The 21,943-nt window shown below is 31.9% G+C and overlaps 2 protein-coding genes across 6 annotated transcripts in view; one reads left to right on the forward strand and one right to left on the reverse strand.

Moving 5' to 3' along the window:
* Positions 1-21,943, reverse strand: part of LOC147079327 (coiled-coil domain-containing protein AGAP005037) — a 608,924-nt gene that overhangs the window by 169,587 nt on the left and 417,394 nt on the right. The window lies entirely within an intron of this gene.
* LOC147079329 (uncharacterized) overlaps positions 11,093-21,943 on the forward strand; it is a 104,963-nt gene continuing 94,112 nt past the window's right edge. Inside the window, exon 1 of the mRNA XM_085940061.1 lies at positions 11,093-11,263. The gene's annotated coding sequence lies outside the window, so the exon portion shown is untranslated. The remainder of the gene's footprint in view (positions 11,264-21,943) is intronic.

Here is a 21,943-nt window from a genome sequence, read left to right on the forward strand (position 1 = left end):
TTACAGAACAGGTAATAAATAGAATTCCGATAGGCTGTATACAAATACAGTAAATTTTGACGAAGGGTTTTGAATGTATGAGTGTCCCACGAAAATGAATCACGCATTATAGACGTGCAATAGTATGTGTAATACACCCATATTTATTGAGCGTCATTATTCGACGTATAACGTATTCTTGACACGTGTTTAAATGTATCCCGTATTCCTCCTTACTCGAGATCGGTCGCCTGCTTCTCTTTATCCGTTAGGTATTTCAGAGCCAATTATTTCTGAGTTCCCTATTAATGTTACAAATAATCACAAATAAATAGACACATTTGAGTGTTCCAACAAAGCTAGTATGATAGTGGGGCAAAATGTAAAAAAATCTGGATGAGTGGCCACCCTAATTATACGATATTATTTGTATTATATGGTAATTCAAAAATCTCTTTTTAATTAACTCAATAAAACCAATTTTTAAATTTGCATGTAAGAATAAATTAATTACATACCTACAATAGTTAATTGGTTAAATGCTATAATAAAGTGTTTCACTCATACAAATACATACGTAATATACGAATAGACGCATACATATTATATATTATATTATTTTTACTTCACTCTGGTGTAGTCAAACAAATCAAATAAGCCTGCCAGTAACTTGGCGGTGTTTACTTTCCAAAATTGAATTTATTAATGATTAATCTATAGAATTGTGAATAAAATTATTTCAAATGTTAGCATTTTCAGAGAGATACGTCGGCGCCTGCACAAAGAGTACCCATTCAGATTATTTGATAAATAGATAAATGAATTTGTCAAAACGAAACATGGTCGCAAGTGAAAATTTAGATAGACGCAAATATACTGAATGAGTAAAGTAAGGTTAGGTTAGCATTTTTAGAGACATCCGTCGATACCTCTAATTCGAAGATGAGTATTCAGATAATTTAAATATATCCATAAATAATAATATGTTGATCGAAGGGTGGAGGTAGTCTGTTAAGATCCCACATAACTAGTGCATATTAATCATTGTCAGTCGAACGAATTCGTTTTTATTGAACTAAGACTACAATGTGTAGGTAGATAATGTTGGTTCGTTTTTAAAATTCAATTAAAACCAGCCCAATCTAAACCATAGTACTTACATAATATTAAAAAATATCTAAAACTATACTATTAAACCACACAAAATTTTAGATATTTTATAGATAGAAGAATATTTTTATCGATCATGGCTCAGTTAAGGCAGGGCTTAATGAATTTCAAAAAAACTACCCAACACCATCTGTAATATATATTTTTAATTCAACGAAAACAAATAAATATGTCTGAAAAAGTGTGCACTATCTATGTCGAATCTAAACAGCCTACCTCCACCCTTCGGCACTGGTTGATTGAAATTATATGGATGTAAATATACCCTACTTATAGCTTAGGTGACGGGTCAACATCCAATCCGATTAAAAAAAATATATATATAACCTCAAATATGTGGAGGCAAATATCATCCGCCGAGAAATGGTAATGAAAAAAAGTGGTAACTTACTTAAAAATACAACTACATATTATATATGTTTTGTTATATGACGTCTCAAGAACTACTCAGACAAGTCACCCGCCCGCCGGAAAGACAAATCGAATATGCACAGAACAGATTAATAAATAGAATTCCTATAGGCTATACAAGGGCTATACCCAAAATACTATATTTTGACGCAGGGTTTTGAATGTGTGAGTGTCCTACGAAACTGAAATACATCAATATTGAATGAGTGTCAGTACATAAACCGAGAGCAGTTGTCAGAACGAAGCACAACCGTATTTTGACACGTGTTTAAGTTTATTTCATATTATTCCACACTCGAGATCAGTTGCCTGTTACTCCACATCCGTGAAGTATTTCAGTCACCATTCATTCTGAGACCCCTGCGAATATGATTGCTAAGCCCCAAAGGTAAAAGATGGCAGTAGAAGAAGGAATATACAAATATTTTAAGCAATTTATTATTATTATTATTTGTTTCTTTATTAAAGACCACGACAGGCTGTGAGGCCCACTCTCAGGCTTGACGAATTTACATATTAGATTAGATCATGTAAATATATTTTAACCTTACCGGGAATAGAACCCAGAACTCCGGGATGGAAGGCCAGCGCCTTACGCACTGCACCACGAGAGCCGCTATTTTCTAATGCCAGTTGATGGTATTCATAATACAATTAAATAAATGTAACCGTAGTTTTTCCACAGTCCAGATCAGTATTAGTGTCATATTGACCCAGTTCTCAAATATATAATAGTGAATAAATATGATTTCTCTGAAGTCTAAGCAACCGTTAAGATCAGCAAGATTTATTTAGTACTCAAATGATGTCACTTCGTCACGGTAACTATGGTTATTAATCAACAAACTGATTTTAGATTGGTTAAATGACAATGCTGTCATGTAAAAAAAACACTAATGGGGACGACACGCAATGTGATTTTGATCAGTTTAGTTATCCGTTCATTTTCACTTGACAGTTCAGTTGGGAAACATAAATATATTATAATTATATTTACAAAGTTTGTATCCACTAAAAATAACATTATTACCATGTTTTTATTAGCTCGTATTCTTGTTTGTCCCGTACAGATTTTTTTTTTGTTCGTCCAAGATTTTTAACTAACTTCCCGACTAGCTAGACATTTGAAACTTTTAGAATATATCAGAACACGACGGGAATGCATTGTTTTAATACTCTTGGCCATCTTTAAGCAGAATTGAATTCATTTTCAGTTAATTCTGTTTTGTATGTTTCGGAAAAAATGGTTAAAAGTAAAATTTACTACTCACTATTATTGGTTGCTGAGTGGCTCCTAACAACTAAATTATTAATATAAATACGTGCGTTACTATGAAAATCAATATGAAACGTCAAAATGACATTTTAATATTCTATATTTATGAATACATATAGTTGTCAAGTTTATATGATTCAACAGAAAATTTAAAAACGTTATATATAAAAAGTTCTTTTTATCTTGTAATTATTTTTATAATAACTCCCTAAACATATTGGTTGGTATAATACGGTACCTCTTGTACATACAATATGACGGGTGACGGAGGCCGGAGGGAACCTAGGTAGTACCTATATTTGAAGAAATAATAATATTACAATCGAAATTAGAAAATTAGTATTAGTAATATAATTAGTAGTAGTAAAAATACGGCACCATTAGCTCGAAACTGACAATTCTTACGACGGATACGATAACTAATGGAAATCCATCCTGTCTCGTCTCAGCTTCGGTTTCAGTCGGCCGCTTCAGTTTAACTGACAACTCGACTGAAACGGAGACTAATTGGACAACAAGACTTTTCGTTTAAAAGCATCTGTAGGTACGTATTATCGCGGCAATAACAAAAAAATACACGCGTTATCGTACAAGTTGCAAGATTGCATGTACAGTGGAACCCCGATCTACCGTTCTCGCATAAATCGTTATCCCACGTGGATCGTTCATTTTTGAAAGTCCCGCCAAACACCCATAAGAACAATGTTAAATAATCCCGCATTAACCGTTCCCCGATTTATCGTTTTCCTCCATGTATCGTATAAATATTATGGTCCCGTCACAAATATTATCCCGATTGACCGTTTTTTTTTTTTTAATATTTTTCATTTCTCTTTCATAGAATAAAATATTGTTTATGTTACTTTTAATTATACTTTGTTTGCTCAGATCAGTCAGCGCTCAATCTCGCCTGACCGTTCAGTCGCGCTGCTTTGTTTGCACAGGCCGCTCAGGCTTGCCTCGCATCTCGTATCACGAATTTCGCAACTAAAATTCCCACCCCCATGAATAAAACTAGAACTCTAGCTGAGAAACGTAAAATAAATAATTCAAGACGTCGATTTTTTTTTATATATCCCGCATGTATCGTTTTTTATCGGGTCCCACGAAAATCGTCGAATCAGGGTTTCACTGTATGTATCAAAAAAGATCAGTAGCTTCTAATTTTGTACGCAATAATTATTGGTACTTGCATGGCGGTGCGCATGCGCAGTATAACGATAGTGGCGAACCTGCCAGAAGACATACGAACTATACCTCACAGAATATTTTGAGGTTTACCGATTATCTACGAACTTGCCCGAACCTGTCTGAATCTGTCAAATAGCATCATACGATGACAACATAGAGTCTCGCTTACGCTGGAAAAATGAGATAAACTAAAAAAAACTGATTGGAGAGACAGTCAGCATTTTTACATGTAAACAGTGTTACTATCGCGATAGTTTAAAATACACACTATTGGTGCAAGTAAATCCATGCACGTGTACAAGCGCTATTAAATACTTAAGAAGACTTAAGTACTTTTCTTTCGATATGAAGACCATAGTCACGGCTACTATGCCAATAAAAAATAAATAATTGGTATTTCGCATGTAAATATGATGCATTTATAAGATGAAGTTAAAATAACGTAGTCATCAATCATCATAGCAGTTGATGCGACACTGGGCGAAAAACCGATGTTGCTACGTTCTGTATTCACGGTCAAGAGTATTGAGTGACAAATGAATAAAAAAAACCATCATCGGCCCGAGTGAGAGGTGGACAATAATACGAAAGGTTTTTCATCAGATTCGAGCCATAAAATCTAACACGCTCCAAATAGTTTTGCAAATGATTTAATTTTTATTTGCTCACATTCTCAACTTGTGTAAATAAATATTTCAGCTCAATACCAAGTGCAAATTTAGAAGTTTCTAAAGCAACCAACTTAACAATCTTATGCAATGTGGACAGATTGAAGCGAGCCAATTTAAAATTTGTTTTACATATGTATTACAGAATATTACAATGGCCATATATTATACTGATGTTCATTTAATGAGGTATATTGTTCAATTAGTTGCAGTGAACAATGAATGAAACTTTCGCAATGCAAATAGGTACAGATATTTAATTTAAAACATTAAAAAAAACAGTTATAAATATACCCTCGATACAAGGCTACTTATTACAGTTACAATTTTTAAACGTAAATGATTAAATTAAGTTTTTAATTTAATCTTTACATATACACTTCAGATCTCCTCTCAAAGAAAACTAAAATAAAGTTGTACAAAACCCGATCAGACCCATATTAACCTATGGGTCGGAATGCTGGGCTTTATCAAAAAAAGATGAGAGGAAAATGCGTTGTATGAAGATCCCCCTGTGGTCTCACACTTGAAAGTGGGGCGACTTCGTTGGGCAGGCCATGTGTCAAGGATGGAAGACACCCAACCACCAAAGAGGCTTCTCTTCAACAGACCAGGAGGGAAAATGAAAGTCGGGAGACCTAGACTGCGGTGGCTGGACTGTATAAAAAGAGACACAGCATCACATTGGGTTGTAATGCCGATGATGATGATGAAACTATTAAATTAAGTTTTCTAGCCATACCTCCTGACACCTTCATTTTATGATGGCACTCATACGCAATCCGCAATCCGATCCCTTCTGTTGATCGTAATGCCGATAAGTCACAGATTTTATTTAGGGATGCAGAGTTAATTCTCCCCATTTGAACATTTTTTTAATTCAGTCCAGGTCTTAATATCGATACAATAAAACGCAATATTAACTTACAGAATACTTCTCCCCGCACACGCGTTGTGTACTATTTCATTGGTGTCAATATATTAAGCAGTGGTCATTCTGACATGACCATACTCGCCCCCATAAAATAGTTCACTCCCTCCGGACCCATAAGGATGGTTTGTTACTATCTACCGAAAAACCTATGTGGAAATACCACATAACTGATTTTCGTGTTACCTGAAAAATACTTTACGTTGTAAAGTAAAATAGAAAAGGTGGAGTGGTGAGCTGAAACCAGTTTTTGAGATTTTTGAACCACTGACAGGACTTTATTTACCGGAAATTTCCCCTTGAATAATGAGAAGCAGAAGTTGATGCTGTTCGGAATATTACATCATGTGGCTCAAAATATGCCAGTTTTCCAGTTTCAAAACCTTGGAGTATTTCTAAGGTAGGTATTTTCATCCTTGGCAACCACGTAAGTAACACATTTCAAAAATGTCTAGTTATTTGAGAAGAAAACATATTCCCACTCCCGTTCTAATTCCCAAGTTTAAATCTTGGTAAGTATTTAAACTTGGGAATCAATAATAATAACAAGATTTAAATATGCATACATATATTTATAAATCTGCCATGAATTGATAAAATATATGTAGTAATAAATAAAATAACTCAGTATAGTTGTATTAAATCTCGTGTTGACAAAATTCATATTATCATCATTACACGGGGTCGATCCACTAATTAATAAAGGCCTCTCCCAGCTTTCTCCACTCCCCTTGGTCCCTAGTCGTTTGCTGCCACCGAACTTTATGAGCTCGTCTATCCAGCGGACTTTAGGGCGTCTCTGTGGGCGCTCAATGGCCCTAAGATACCACTGTATGACGGCATTAAGTTTAGCGACCTCTATCACATCGCGTACTCGTGTCTGCTTCCTTACTCATTAGTTTCTTTTGTAATCTTTACGGGTTATGGCTAACATGTACCTTACCATTCCACTTTGCACAACTCGTAATGTTAGGATTCCTGTTACTTTAAGAATCCATGTTCCACATGCATGTCGGTAGCACACATTTGTTGAACACTTTACGCTTACGAAACCATATAAGATCACTTTTGACGATACTATTCAGGCGTCCAAATACACTCCATGCCAGTTTGGTTCTTCGAGCAATCTCGTGTAATCAAAATTCGTATAAAATCATACAATACATTATATTATTTACTGCTGTGTATTTAGTATGACAACGTCTAAAAAAGAAAAAATTAGTAACATTCGCGACTAATGTGATACTCTCTGGAATCTCAATTTTTCATTTATCTACCTAAAAACATAAATGCAAGCAAATTGACCGAAATATTTCGTAAAAAATAATGTTGTTTATCATTTTTTTTGAAACGCTGTCTGCATTGTAATATGTTAATATGGCGTCTTGCTGACAGGTACAAAATTATACCGCATTCAATAATAATTTCTCTGCGCGTTTCAGAACACAAACTTCGTTAAAATATTACAATATATCGTTCTAAATACACATCATTCATTTTTTTTCTTTTTGATGACGACCGAGATTGCCGTTAATAATAACGAATGTACCTATATATTATTTAGATTCAATCAAATATTAAAACAATTACAAGATAAAAAGAACTTTTTGTATACAACGTTTTTTTAATTTTCTGTTGAATCATATAAACTTGACTTGACTAGCTTAAACGTTCAAAAATTTTGTAGTCGATAGAAATACTGAATAAATATACTGAAATGTCATTTTGACACTTCATATCGATTTCCACAGTAACGCACGTATATTATATTATTTAATAATTTAGTTGCTAGGACCCCCTAGCAACCAATAATGGTATCGAAATAACTTTTCATACAAAACAGAATTAACTTTCAATTCTACTTAAAGATGGCTAAAAGTATTTAAAAAATGCATTGGCATCGTGTTCTGATATATTCTAAAAGTTTCAAATGTCTAGCTAGTCGGGAAGTTAGTTAAAAATCGATTGCAAGATTTGTACCGGACTAACAACCACTGGACAAATAAGAATACCTACGACCTAAGAAAAACGGTGTAAAAATACGGAAGTATATACATTTTGATTATACGTTTGACGTTAAAGGTATAGCAAAAAAAAATGAAAATATCTCTAGTCAAAACCTTAAATTAAGTCAAATACCTAATGCTCAGATTGGAAAACATATTTTTAATTTATTCAAGGAATTGGCGTAGGTACCTATTGTAATGGTTACATTACAGTTTTTTCGATGATTCTATAGAATTTGAGTTAGGTATTTATTTAAACATGTTTGTTTCCAGTTACAAGCATAACTTAAGATCTTCGGATATCAAGGTCCTAAGAGTCTGGGATTTTCTTAAATTATTAACATTTCTAAAACATGCTAAATATTCAAACGCTGAAAAAACTTAAATTTAACCGCCATCATCAACAATTGGTATCCAAAGGTAACATAATATTACCAAGGAAAATTTAAAATTAATAAGTTGTTCAATATCTTATATTTTAATTCCAGGTTTTTTACCATTTCTCCGTGGCTACTAAATTATTATTCAAGAATGGGTAAAAAGGAACATCCACGAGTGTAACTCATTCATTTGAATGTAAATTCGAATCATCCAAAATTAGGAAATAAAGTAAATTGGGTCATTCCATTTTACAAATGATAATATAAATTATATTAAATTCTACAGGATAGCTATTTCGGCTGTAACAACATTATGAAGACTACAGACAAGTAATCTTATTCTTGATGATTATTCAAGTTTAGTGGGCAATACTTTTTTTTAATAAACTAGTGAATCGGTACGTGCAATTATTCGCGGCCAGCCAAGATAGAAGGTATGTAAATTGTAAATGTTCATCACATTAATTGATTGCTCTGGCAATTACATGATCGAATACAAAAAAAGGTAGGTGTATATTTATGATAAAAAAGATCGATTGGACAAACCGAATAGTAATTATTAATAAATAGATAAATATTGAGAATTATTTAAGTTAGGTAGTGTAAACAACAAATTTCGTTATGTCATTTTTAAATATCAAAATATATAATATAACTTAGAATATCGCAGACACATACTATAAATATATTTTATGATAATATGCATGTTTCTGGGGCTTTTCAAAGTATGTACTTATATTCAATAACGAATGCTACATTCTTAAATATTTAAATTGTTTTAATTTAAAAAAAAAATTAAAATTCTAATAATTTACATATTATATTTTTTTTGTAACTGATTCTAAATATTTCCGCAAAAACAACCGTTTATTAATAATAAATTATTATAAATAGTCAATTATAATGTAATTTATCAACGTCGACAAATTTTATGTTCATACTTTGGTTGGTATATACTTAATCAATCCACAATATCAATCGAATCGGAACTCTTCGCCGGATATTCCCACACTCGCAAAAAATGCCCATAGCTTACTTATAATGAGAAAAAATCCTACAGACCACCTATCAATCTTATAAACAGCGTTGGGCTTCTTACTTCTTACAAAGGAAACATTATTACCACACGATATCGAGAGCAAGCAAGCAGTCAACTCAATTTCCTGTATCCCACTAAATTCACTACTCATTAAAATAAGTACACTGCTATAACGCAAAAGTGAAGATATGTTTAAACCTTGTTCATTAAAATCAACGGAATTTCGTTTGAAAGTAAGCGTGTGAGAAGATGGGTGAAGAACTAAAGTATGATTGTTGAGAGCAGTTGCGTGTTTATTTGACGGATTAACACAATTACAGTGATACAATGATAAAAGATAACAGCGAGGTAGATTTTAGCTTGAGGCACAATGATACATAGTGAGAGTTCTCTACCAAGACAAAATGCAGAGTGAGATATTCATTAAATCGTGATAACCTAATTAAACCCCTCCTGCTGACACACAGTTTTCCATACCTTCGGTGAAAAATGAATTTTAATATAATAAATATTACTGATGTGAACGCTCTTATTTGCAACTGGTAAGTAGATTCATGTGCATTGTGTATGCTAAAAATGTATGGACTACACAATCTTATTTTTCGCCGTCAGCGTTTCTCACTGGGTAAGCACTAACCAATATCGCTGACGGCCTGTGAAAAATGTATATAAAAATAATTAAATAATATTTTCACGACCGATTCGTGTATAACGGATTTTCCTGACAATGCTTGTGCTCACAGGACTTGTCGAGCACTATAATACCATTCACCTACACCCTAAACAATCAACAGAACTTGGTAGCAATAATATTTTCATTAGATTGATTAGAAGCTGTTGTATTAAATTTAAAAGTAAAACAATCACGGTAAACAATTTGAATAGCAATAAAGCGTTGTATAACAAATAATTAGTGACCCTTTTCAATAATTATTAGGTAAGTATTCCGATTAGAATCTGGGACACAATTTAAAATAGCATTTTAGTGACGTACTTATTAAATAATCATTGTTTGCCAACCCAACCCAACCCAACCCAACCCATGAGTGAGAATATAATACATGAGAATTAAGAAATCCTAATATTAATAAAATAAAAAACGCTCTATTTGATTCTGGACAGTGTCACTTTCATTTCCTATAAACAGTTTGCCATATCAATGGTCTAACAATTTTATTGAAATGTCATAAAAAATCAGCTATTCCAATTAGATTAAAACAAAATACAGTTACTTTCACTATGTGTATTTTTGTTACAACGTTTTTCTTAGCTCGTATTCTTATTTGTCCGGTACAAATCTTGCAATCAATTTTTAACTAACTTCCCGACTAGCTAGACATTTTAAACTTTTAGAATATAGGTATCAGAACACGTTGCCAATGTATTTTTATCGAGTATTACAGTTTCCCAGAGTGGTAAGAAACGGTTAATAATTTCAATATATCACAGCAAACAAGAATTAATATTATCCGGAATCCACCTTACAGGCTAATTTCGATCATTTATAAATCTTACTCAGTGATTAGGTACGCGTTTGGGGTTACCCGAATAAAATTCAATTACATCGAAATATTATTCTTCTTCAATATAAGATTTAGTTAGAAGCCGGAAAGTAAAAATGTAATATGTAGTTTGTTTATATTTCAATGACAAAATTATTTCAAAAATTTACGTGCTTCATGGACTGTGCAATATTCATTGCCAACACGTATAATATTTTTTAGTTAAGTATTTGGAAAAAATATAACCGGGACATCGATTACTTATATTCAAGGTATATTGAAAACGCTACAGTACCTACAAAAAATAGTTAACTAAAAGATTTAGCCCCATTATAAAATGATATTATGAGTATGTATTATTTTGTTTTCGGCATTCATCGGAAATAAAAGCATTCTACAGTTATGACAGTTCATCGTGTGGCTATCGACTCGGTCCCCGGAAAGTACACCGATGGTACCCCTCCACGATCAAAAGGTCCCCTTCTTCATGGAAGCAGCCTGCAGAGGCGAGGAGGCTAACTGATCCGACGAAGCCCGCCAGAACGCATCCGTCAGCCAAAATCTTCGGTCCACCACTCCGGAGCTAAGCGAAAGTTAAGTGCATGTGCGACAGAATAGACTTGTGACTTAATACACATTAAATAAATAAAAACACGGGTTCAACTGTGCATCACTTTGTTCGGGAAAACGTCCAGCTTCTACGTGATTGGGTGTGTTTTATTGTTACAAGTTTAATTAATAGTTAAAAGCGCCTATTTCCAAAAATCGATAAGTCCACATATGATCAAACCTACTAAAAATAATACTTACATATTATTACATGCGTAATTTCACGCAATATGTAATGATCTTTAACTCTTACATAATTAATATACAAATAAATGTCTGTATATCTATTTTTTATTGCTTAATTGCAATAAAGATTTTATCTATCAGGTATAAAGTTCTCTGGTAAAAAATACGATACAAATTTAAAAAAAAAACTAACGTTAAAACCAACTACTTACGCTTTCAAACACAAAAATGTCAATTACCATAAATTTAATTGTGAGCTTACCGGTATTTGAAAATAGACCCCTATTTTTTTCTAACATAGAATAATGTATCTACGCCCTACTAATAATTTTATTTATATATTTTTTGCCGTTTGAAACTAAATACACAATATATCGACCATATTATCTAAAACTAATAAGATCACATGGGCTTCCACAGAGTGGAGATTTTTGTATAAACAGATATTTGTTTTTACGAGAAATGGATGTTAGCCACTTGCTCAACCTATTAGGTCCATACTCCGACTCCACACAAATTGAAAAACAATATGTGTACTTGCCAGACCCAGGATTCGAATCTGGGACCCACGACGTTACAGGCCGACACATTTATATTTATTTTTTATTTATAGACAAATATGAATTTCATTCGTTGTTTCCAATGCGATATACCAAAATAGACATGATACTATTATTAAAATATAACAATAATTATAGCAATGAATAATTAACAATACATTTTCAATAACTATTTAAGATATTATATAGATATATGCATATATGTTTCCATACTGTATTTAACCTGTATATTTGTATGACATTATGGTATAATTTTACTTGGGGTGAAAACGAAAGTTTGCAAAAGCAATATTATATACCGCTATGCGAGTTCTCATTGGCGCACTGAATATATAACATCAAATACGAAAAAATACGTGAGTTTCTCGCAGAAGTATCTGACATCTAACATGGGCACAAATAAAAAGTATTTATAGACAGTACCTAGTATATAATGTAATAAAATTATGTTTAATTAATAATCTAAGAAATACATTATATATTTTTGCATATTAATAGAGTAGCTACCAAATATGCATAATATAAACAAAATGTATTTTATTGCGTACTTTTTAAATGATATATGTAAATAAAATTAATATCGGTTATGTACGTGAGGTTATTTTCATCAAATAACATTCATTCAAGCATTAACAGAAAAATACTTATTAATTTTTACTAGTATGTGATTAAAGTGACAAAAATCTAATATCCCAAACCATATTAATAATATGATAAAGATCTAGCCAAATCTATTAATTGCAATTATTAGTAATATACTAATAAATAAAAAACAGATCACTATGATCATACGAATCGATAAATTAATTACTATCCATTATTTTAAATCAAAGCAAATAATATAGACACAGATTATAATTATTATGTACGAAAAAGCGTGTCACTCTTGTAATCATATTAGGTTGGAATATAATCAACAAACTAATTACCATTGTTAACTATCGGTGAAAAGCTATTATAAAAGCTAAAATATAAACTAATTAATGCACATAATTTAATAACGATCAGGATCGGTTTCTTCCGCGTAGTTGAACATTGGTAAAAATAATACCAAAACATATTATATTGCCACGGCTATTTTAATGAGATGACCTTTAGAAAATTGCAAAATGAAAGCTGACAATTTAGTAAATTTCCCATCAAAAGAAGTGCTATGCCTAGGTACATAATATGTCCTATTTATTTACACGTATTTATTGTATTCAAATACTTAACGACGATTCCAAAAAGTTTATAGTGTCGTTGAATTGACACTCGAAGAAGAAGTAGTGACATACATACTGTATTGTTGTGTATTTTATGGAATAAATATTATTATTTCCCTTTTTTGTTATTGTTCACAAAAATACTCTAAATATGTATGGTTCATCGTATAAACAACGTATTTTGCTATAAATTAATGATTTTTTTCTATAAAAGGAAAAAAATAATAATATATCTATTCGTTTAATGTTTTATTTAAGTATATTATAAGTATGGTACAAATATTATTATATTTTAATTATTCTAAATATGTATGGTCCATCGTCCAACGTATTTCACACCTAAGGTGTGATCTTTACTGTAATCATTTTCATATATGCAATGCGAAATATTCAACTTCCGCTTGTGCAGAAGAAGATGCCACGTCAAGGTGCCATCATTCGGAATTAAAATACCCGATAAACTTACGACGGTGTACCTACAATAAAAGTCTATAACGCCATTTACAGTAAAAGTAAAGTCTCCGTTTAAAATTCAAAAGGAATAAATATAATTGGGTGCTTTCGAATATCTATCAGAATCATTATTTATTACTATAATCGCCAGTGAAATCGCTAAAAAAAGACTGCAGTAAAAGTCGAACCAGTAAGAGTTTCACCTAAAATATCTACGGATTGTTTCAAAATCGTATGTGTTTATACAATGTACCTACTACCCAATATAAATTAATAACACAGAGAAACATTTTCTCGGTCAACTTGTTACTAAATGATATTTTGAAATAGAATGTTGTTGACGCACATGAAAAAATATTGAATGTAACGTTAAAAATATATAATATATTAAACGTCTTTAGTCATGTCATCCAAATACCGCGAAATCGATAATTTACTCGTTTAACGCTTGTTAAACGTTATATGTATCAGCGTATATAAAAATTATTCATCCCACCAGTCTGCAAATTTAAATCCGGTTAATCAAGGGCAACCTCTGGCAAAGCTATAACAATTAATTACATAATAATCCATTAAAAACCCCACACTACTAAAAACAACATCAATAATTTGGATAAACAAAAGCAAGTTGCTTTCGTAGAAAAATTCTTTGTATTTTTTTCTTCTCGTGATGTGTAACGCGTTATACTGAATATCAATTAGTAATGTTCACTTCATTATATATTTTTAAAACAGTTATAAATTTGAAACTAAATTTACAGCAATGTATTAAAAAAATACAAGAAAAAAAGAACTTTTTATATACTTACCATGTTTTTAAATTTTCGGTTGAATCATATAAACTTGACAATTCTATGTATTAATAATTTATGAAAAATAAGGCAATTGTCAACAAATCATTTTTTTGCTATTTTGCATCAAACAATCAAACAAATATAGAATAATGAAATGTCATTTTGATTTCCATAGTAACGCACGTATATATTAATAATTTAGTTGTTAGGACGACCCAGTTAGCAACCAATAATAGTGGATTGGATTACGGATTTCTTCCGAAATAACTTTTCATACAAAACAGAATTAACTGAAAATGAATTCAAGTCTACTTAAAGATGGCTAAAAGTATTAAAAGAATGCATTGGCATCGTGTTCTGATATATTTTTAAAGTTTCAAATATCTAGTTAGTCGGGAAGTTAGTTAAAAATCGATTGCAAGATTTGTACAGGATAAACAACCACCAGATAAACAAGAATGCGAGCTAAGAAAACGTGGTAAAATATGACACTACTCCATTTTAACGGTCAAGAAATGTACATGACTCGATCCATCATCAGAAAATCGTTTTATTAATAAAATAATGTTAAAAAATACAGTTTTTCTATATCTTCGGGGTGTAATGTGTATTAAACTGATAATATTATATACACTTTATATTTTCTAGTTGAGATTACAAACGATAGCCGAGTTTTATATCTGGAATCACCCATTAGTGAAAAGGGCGATAGGGAAGAAAACGAAAAGGTTACTGAGCGAACTTAGTTTACCAAATTAAGTATACTTCATACCCTTGGAAAATAACTATAATATTAAAAGTTAAGATTCCTTTTATTATTTATAGTCCCAATTCTTTGGTTCAAATGGATAAATATGTATTAATAATTTTATTATTAATATGTATGTTTAAATAAGTATTCTTGGAAAGTGGTAAGACGAAACGAAACGGGTAGATACACTTGTTAAATGTTTTCGAAGGTACAAACTGTTGTTTTACGTGAAAGGTTGTTGCGTAGTTAATTTCAATCAAAACATCGTTAGCTTTTTTTGCGGTGGGATTAAATTTTCGCTTTATTTGAAAGTGGCGCCCATACCCTCCCCTCCCCCACTCGCACCTCGGCTGATTGTGATAACAAAATCCGCTTCCCGAGAAAGGCGTCCCGCTGTTTGACGGATGAATTTCCCGCGCCTTTTCTACTCCCCTAACACATTTCACACTGTTAACAACGTTTCTATCATTATGAATTAGGTTTGTCTTTCAGCCAATTTCACGCTCACTTTTTTTGAAAATGTAGCTAAACTTAGGCACTCTGTTCGAATTTACGTCGCAACAAGTAAAGCTTATTTCTTCCCTTTCTCAATTTAAAATTATTAAAAAATAATTACAAGATAAAATGAACTTTTTATATAAGTACCACATTTTTAAATTTTCTGTTGAATCATTTAAACTTGACAATTCTATGTATAAATAATTTAGGACAAATAAGGCAATTGTCAACAAATCATTTTTTTGCTATTTTGCAACAAACAAACAAACAAACAAATATAGAATACTGAAATGTCATTTTGATTTCCATAATAACGCACGTATATATTAATAATTAAGTTGCTAGGACGACCCAGTTAGCAACCAATAATAGTGGATTGGATTATGGATCTCTTCCGAAATAACTTTTCATACAAAACAGAGTTAACTGAAAATGAATTCAATTCTACTTAAAGATGGCTTAAAGTATTAAAAGAATGCATTGGCACCGTGTTCTGATATATTCTACAAGTTTCAAATGTCTAGCTAGTCGGGAAGTTAGTTAAAATCGATTGCAAGATTTGTACTGGATAAAAAACCACCGGACAAACATGAATACGAGCTAAGAGAAACGTGGTAATAATAATTATAATAAAAATTGATCAAAGCTTTGTACTACTTATCACATTTCAGTATTTTCTGCTTCCAATGATTCGCCTTTTGACACCCTCAGTCGACAGTATTGATTTAAAAAGTATATATTTACAAACCGTTTGTTTGCTTTGCTTGCTGTTAAATAAAAAAGTAGAGCATTATGATGACACACAATTCGATAAAACCTCAGATATATAATTAATTTACCAATTGATCCACGTGCGTCCTATCTAATTAAGACGAAATTAACTGGTAGTATTCAGATACATCATGAAGCGCTTAGCAAACGCGTTAATTTTAAATCAATCTAATTACTAGCCGATGTCGGGATCTCTCAAAATTTTAGTTATTGTGTACTTGTACTTGCTAATAATTTAATAAAATGTGTTTTTTATTCACAAGATAACGAAGATTTAACATGACGTCACGTTTGTAATGTCATAGGTAACACCTCAAATACATAAATATTAAAAACTAAAAAAAATCTTTGACAAAAACTAACCGCCGGTGAAGTATTTTTTAAAAGAACTTTTCTAATAAGTAATAATATTAAATTTGTTTTCAAATTATGTTTGTTCAATATGATGATATTGACCTACAAATTGCACCGATTTTCAATGTTTACGTAGTAAGTCAGCCATTTTGACATTAACATTGGAAACATCTGGAATATCTATCAATATTCTTAGTATAGCGTAGTTGATAGAGCATCTGCCCGCGCTGTGCGTTCGATCCTGAAGCTATCAAAAAATAAACGTTGTTTTTTCAATGTATGTTGGTTGCATACAAATGACCCAGCGGGTTGTACAAATGGCTGCCAACCCAGTTAATATAACCCCCAAACTGTGGAAAATCCACATGCTCCAAATGGTAATATACCATTCCATTAAATATTATTTCGGAAAATGAAATTAAAACACTTAGTACCTGCGTTATATTTTATACAAACATTCAAAACCACATTAAACGGAAAATCAGTTGGTTCTTTATAATACGTTAATACGTGAAACTAAAATTTTATGAAAATCAGAAAATGCTAATTAAAAATGTGGAAACGCACCTAAAAGTGCGATACTTATATATATTTACGTGTCATCGACAATACATACATGCATTTTTTAAAAAAAAGCCCAGATACTCACCCATACAGCCGTAGCATCAGCTCTTTTCCAAATTATAATCTCTATAATGGATTCATATGAAAATAAAATTCAGCTAAAAGCTCGTGTTAATATTATTATTCAAAAACCCGGTAAACCATTTCCCGGATATGGGATTTTCACCTTGACCCACTAACGGTCAGGTGTATGGGAAAATACAAAATAATATTCATCGAATAGAAATAGGTCAAAGTCGCAGGAACATTCCCTGGATGCCCGGACAAAGGAATTCGTCATACAAACATTTAATATTAATAATTTACTCGACCATCTATTATAATATCCGTAGATGAGAGCCAGACTATATTATGTTTATAAAGAACGCTTTAGGACCTTTAGGTAATGCGTAATTTAAAATTCTTGTGGATTATTCTTAGGGATTTTTGTTTTTAATAATACCTATCGTGTTTATATAATGAACAGACTCAAATGTGAATTGCCCTGACATAATTTATGATAATTTAGGTACAACATTCCTACTGAGTTCATTTTCGCCAAAATTTGACATAATGTCTCAAGTCGAAAACCAATCTTTACTTTTGATACCCGGTCTTCTTCTTATTGTGCCATCCCCTAGCGGGAGGTTGGCCACCGTCAAGGCGATCTTATCTTTGTCGTCTGCTACCCGGAACAGTTTAGTGGAGCTGCACTCGTACCAATCACGAAGGTTCTTAAGCCACGAAATGCGGTGCCGTCCTCTACTACACTTCCCATTGATCTTTCCTTGAATGACAAGTTGGGGAATGCTGTATTTTTGTCCTCTCATAATGTGGCCGAGGTACTGTAGTTTCCTGGTTTTTATACTACGTAGAACTTCTCGGTCCTTCACCATTCGATTGAGAACTTCAACATTTATCACCCGGTCAGTCCAAGGAATTTTGAGGATGCTTCTATACAGCCACATCTCGAAAACTTCAAGTCTCCGTGACATCTCTTGGTTTAGCGTCCATACTTCCATACCATAGAAAAGAATTGAGAGTACATAACGAAGAACATAACATACCATACGAAGTCTCAGACCTAGGTTAACTATATATATATGTAATTTTCTCAGTGCCTGGGTATTTGTTATTGTTTCATTTATATTAGTAAGTATATATACTACCGCTTTCATTATACTACTGCCATTAGGCCTCTTATCCTGTTTTAAATGTAAAAATAAACATTTAAATCAAATTAACTTTAAAATATCATTTTGGTGTGTGAATTACCGTCTGTCTATTTAGACAAATCAGTCGAGTTTGTTTTCAATTATCCTTGATTATATTTCGTAAACTATACAATTCATCACACTGAAATATTTTGACTCCCTTCGAATCCTAAATTAAATTAATCTAGATTAACGTGATGTAATTGTAATTGTAGTTAATTAACATGATGAATGCACTGGGATTATCAAATTATTAACCAGATTATATAAATATTTGCATACCACAGATAGGTATCATATTGATATAATATCTAAGCCATTATCTATGTAATGTATCTAGTAGATACTAATTGGATGAGATGTTGGAACATTTTTTTTTTTTAAATATGGTGTATTACATATTAAAACATATACATATATCGCCCGCAGATGATCAGTAGTCGTGGATTGCGGGTTCGAATCCCACAACTAGTTTTTGTCGTAAAAAAAAACTGTTAAGAAACCTCATTAAGATGCGGGCAATATCCGCATCGGATAGATGAAAACTAAACTATTTTTTATAGTGTCTTATAATTAGGAAAATATTTTAGACAATATTTCCAAAAATATAACAGATACATTTTCACTTTATTGTAATCTACAGGTTAGTTGTGAAATTATTTGCGATCATGTTATCGTGATCTCGGTTATATTGATTGAGTTTTTTCATTTATTATGGTTCTACTTAGATATACATTCATTATATGTCGGCCAGCATTGCAATCCTACATATTTTAAGCTCAAACGTACAACCGATTAGTCATATAGGCAACATTTTTTTTTTATAATTAGACCAGGCCTATCCAACTCACGACCCTAGACACGAAGTAATACAGTCCAAATAAAGTGAACAGTACAAATAATGCAGCCCTACTTTACGATTTGATAGATTTTCATCAATATTCTAGGTTAAATATCCAATATTGTATGTCTGTTGAATATAATCTTCTACTGTGTAGAGCTTAGAGACTATAGTTCCTGACCATCAATAATTGATGACTATTAAAATTAAGAAACTAATAACAATTATATAGTTAATTGAATCATCACGGAAAAACTACACTAGGCCCTCTTACAATCGTAGAAACATTCTATTTAAATCTAAGTATACATACCTGGAGGCGATTATCCACTCTAGATTATCTAATATATATATATAATCCAATCCGAGCTGTACATGCTCAGCGAAAGACTTTCGGATTACGTGTGCCATCGTAATAAATAGTAATTATTTAATATTCATATTATATTATGACTAGAAATACCGCGGTAGGTATTCCCACACCAAAATGACCACGCTATTGGCTGGAGGCGTCGATACGAAATGAATGACATGACGCGGACATAACATGTTTTGCACCAAGCAAAGGCAACTCCATTCCTGCGAATACCTTTTGCAACGCTTCTACACATATACGGTTGATTTATCTCGCAGACAATCTTTACTGTACTATACATTGAATAAAGCTGATTATGTTTTGTTGATCGACCCATATAAAGCACTTGCGGGTGCATTTATTTTGTCATAATATGTATGTACGAGTATATCATGCAAAAGAAAACGCCAATCTATCAATAACTAGGGGTTTTCGGTTATTTGAGATACGTAATTATTACATCGCGATAATGGCATTTTTTTTTAAAGTTATACTTCTTTTGGCGCGTTTGGGAAAACAGATCAGAGTGTATTTTTGGCGTGTGACGCCGATGTAACACTTTTGGCATGTGACGGAAGTTGCGCGCGCCGATGCAACACAATTTATTATTATGATTATTCACCATGACTTGAGGCTATATTTATGTAAGTATTATTTATGAGTAAAACTATATATCAATAAATAAATAAATTTTGTGAATGTTGAGTTGGCAAATATTTCAAACAGTGGTATGTTGTAAATATGTAAATTTACAATATTTAGACACTTCATACACAAAAATACATATTTTTACAGTTTAGGATAATATTTGTCGTATATCCCATGTCAATGTATTTATTAGCGGTTTATAATAATTGAGGACAATAATAATTATTATGTTTCATCATCATCATCACAAAAGCCAATATCACGTTTCAGTTAAACCATTAAATTAAAGGCTATGTTTTACTTTTGATTTGTAATAAATTATTATTGTTAATGAAAATAGCTGTACAGTCATCTGTTTAAGCAAAGATGGTCCAAATAGAGGTTTGCTAAATTTTTTAAACACAGGTTTTGAGATTTTTTTTCTTCAAAGAAGGTACATTCTGCAATAATATTATTTATTCGCATATATAATAGGTATTATTGCTGACGGTACCTATATCGATAAAATACCCTTGAGACCGAAATGAATATAATCATAATAACACGCCAATAAAATTTGATTTTTTATTAATTCATCATGGGCACTTATGAATCGATTATAACCGCTGTACGGCAAAGATGAGTTTTTTGTTTTGTTACGCCAAAGAAGTATAACTTCTAACACGCGTACATAAGTACACACACCGATTTTTTTTTTAATCTTCATGGGAATCCGTTTTTATTGAAGAGTATATTTTGACATAATTGCAGTACGTTTGTTGATACAACAATGATAAATTGTAACAGAACCTCAGCATACAAATGTTTTAGTACCTAAGTGTATCAATAAGTTAACAAAATAATCATACCATGACTATTATATATTACAGTTGGTGATATAATATAATATAATATATATATGTAGGTATATAATTTTCTGTAGAGATCGGATAGGCCTATTAATGAGCCTTTATGGTAATCAGCCTATAATAATGCATGCATCAATAATTATTTAACATTGATAATTATTACTACCAACACGATTAACAGGTAACTTGTTAACGACAATATCTATTGACTCGAAATGCATTGAATAATCATAAGATAAAAAATTGATTACATTATAGACCATTTACACGTGCATGGATTTACTGCTGACAGTATCTACGTATTGTCGCGACCATAACAATAAAATGCAAAATTAAACACGTATTATCGTGCAATTTGCAAGACTACATGGGTAGTAGAACGACAGTGGCGAACTTGCAGGAAAAAAATACGAACTACGCGCATAGAATTTTGAAGTTTACCAATTTTCGCAATTAATCAAATACCACAATACAACGATAACAACGCGTCTCGCTTACGATTGAACAATGCGATTGACGACACAATCAAGACTTTTGCGTGTAACAGTTATTGCCGCGATAGTTTAATTTACACGCTTTTGCTGACAGTAAACTCATGCAGTGAACAGGCGCAATTAGATATACGCGTTTATATTGGTGATTTATAGTGGAAACTCTGTAATATGGTAGTCAGGTACATACTGGTATCCGTTACTAGTAT

This window comes from Rhyacophila brunnea, unplaced genomic scaffold (genome assembly GCF_057557595.1).
Source record: "Rhyacophila brunnea isolate RB1 unplaced genomic scaffold, BYU_Rbru_1.0 scaffold_1, whole genome shotgun sequence".
Taxonomy (NCBI): Eukaryota; Metazoa; Arthropoda; class Insecta; order Trichoptera; family Rhyacophilidae; genus Rhyacophila; species Rhyacophila brunnea.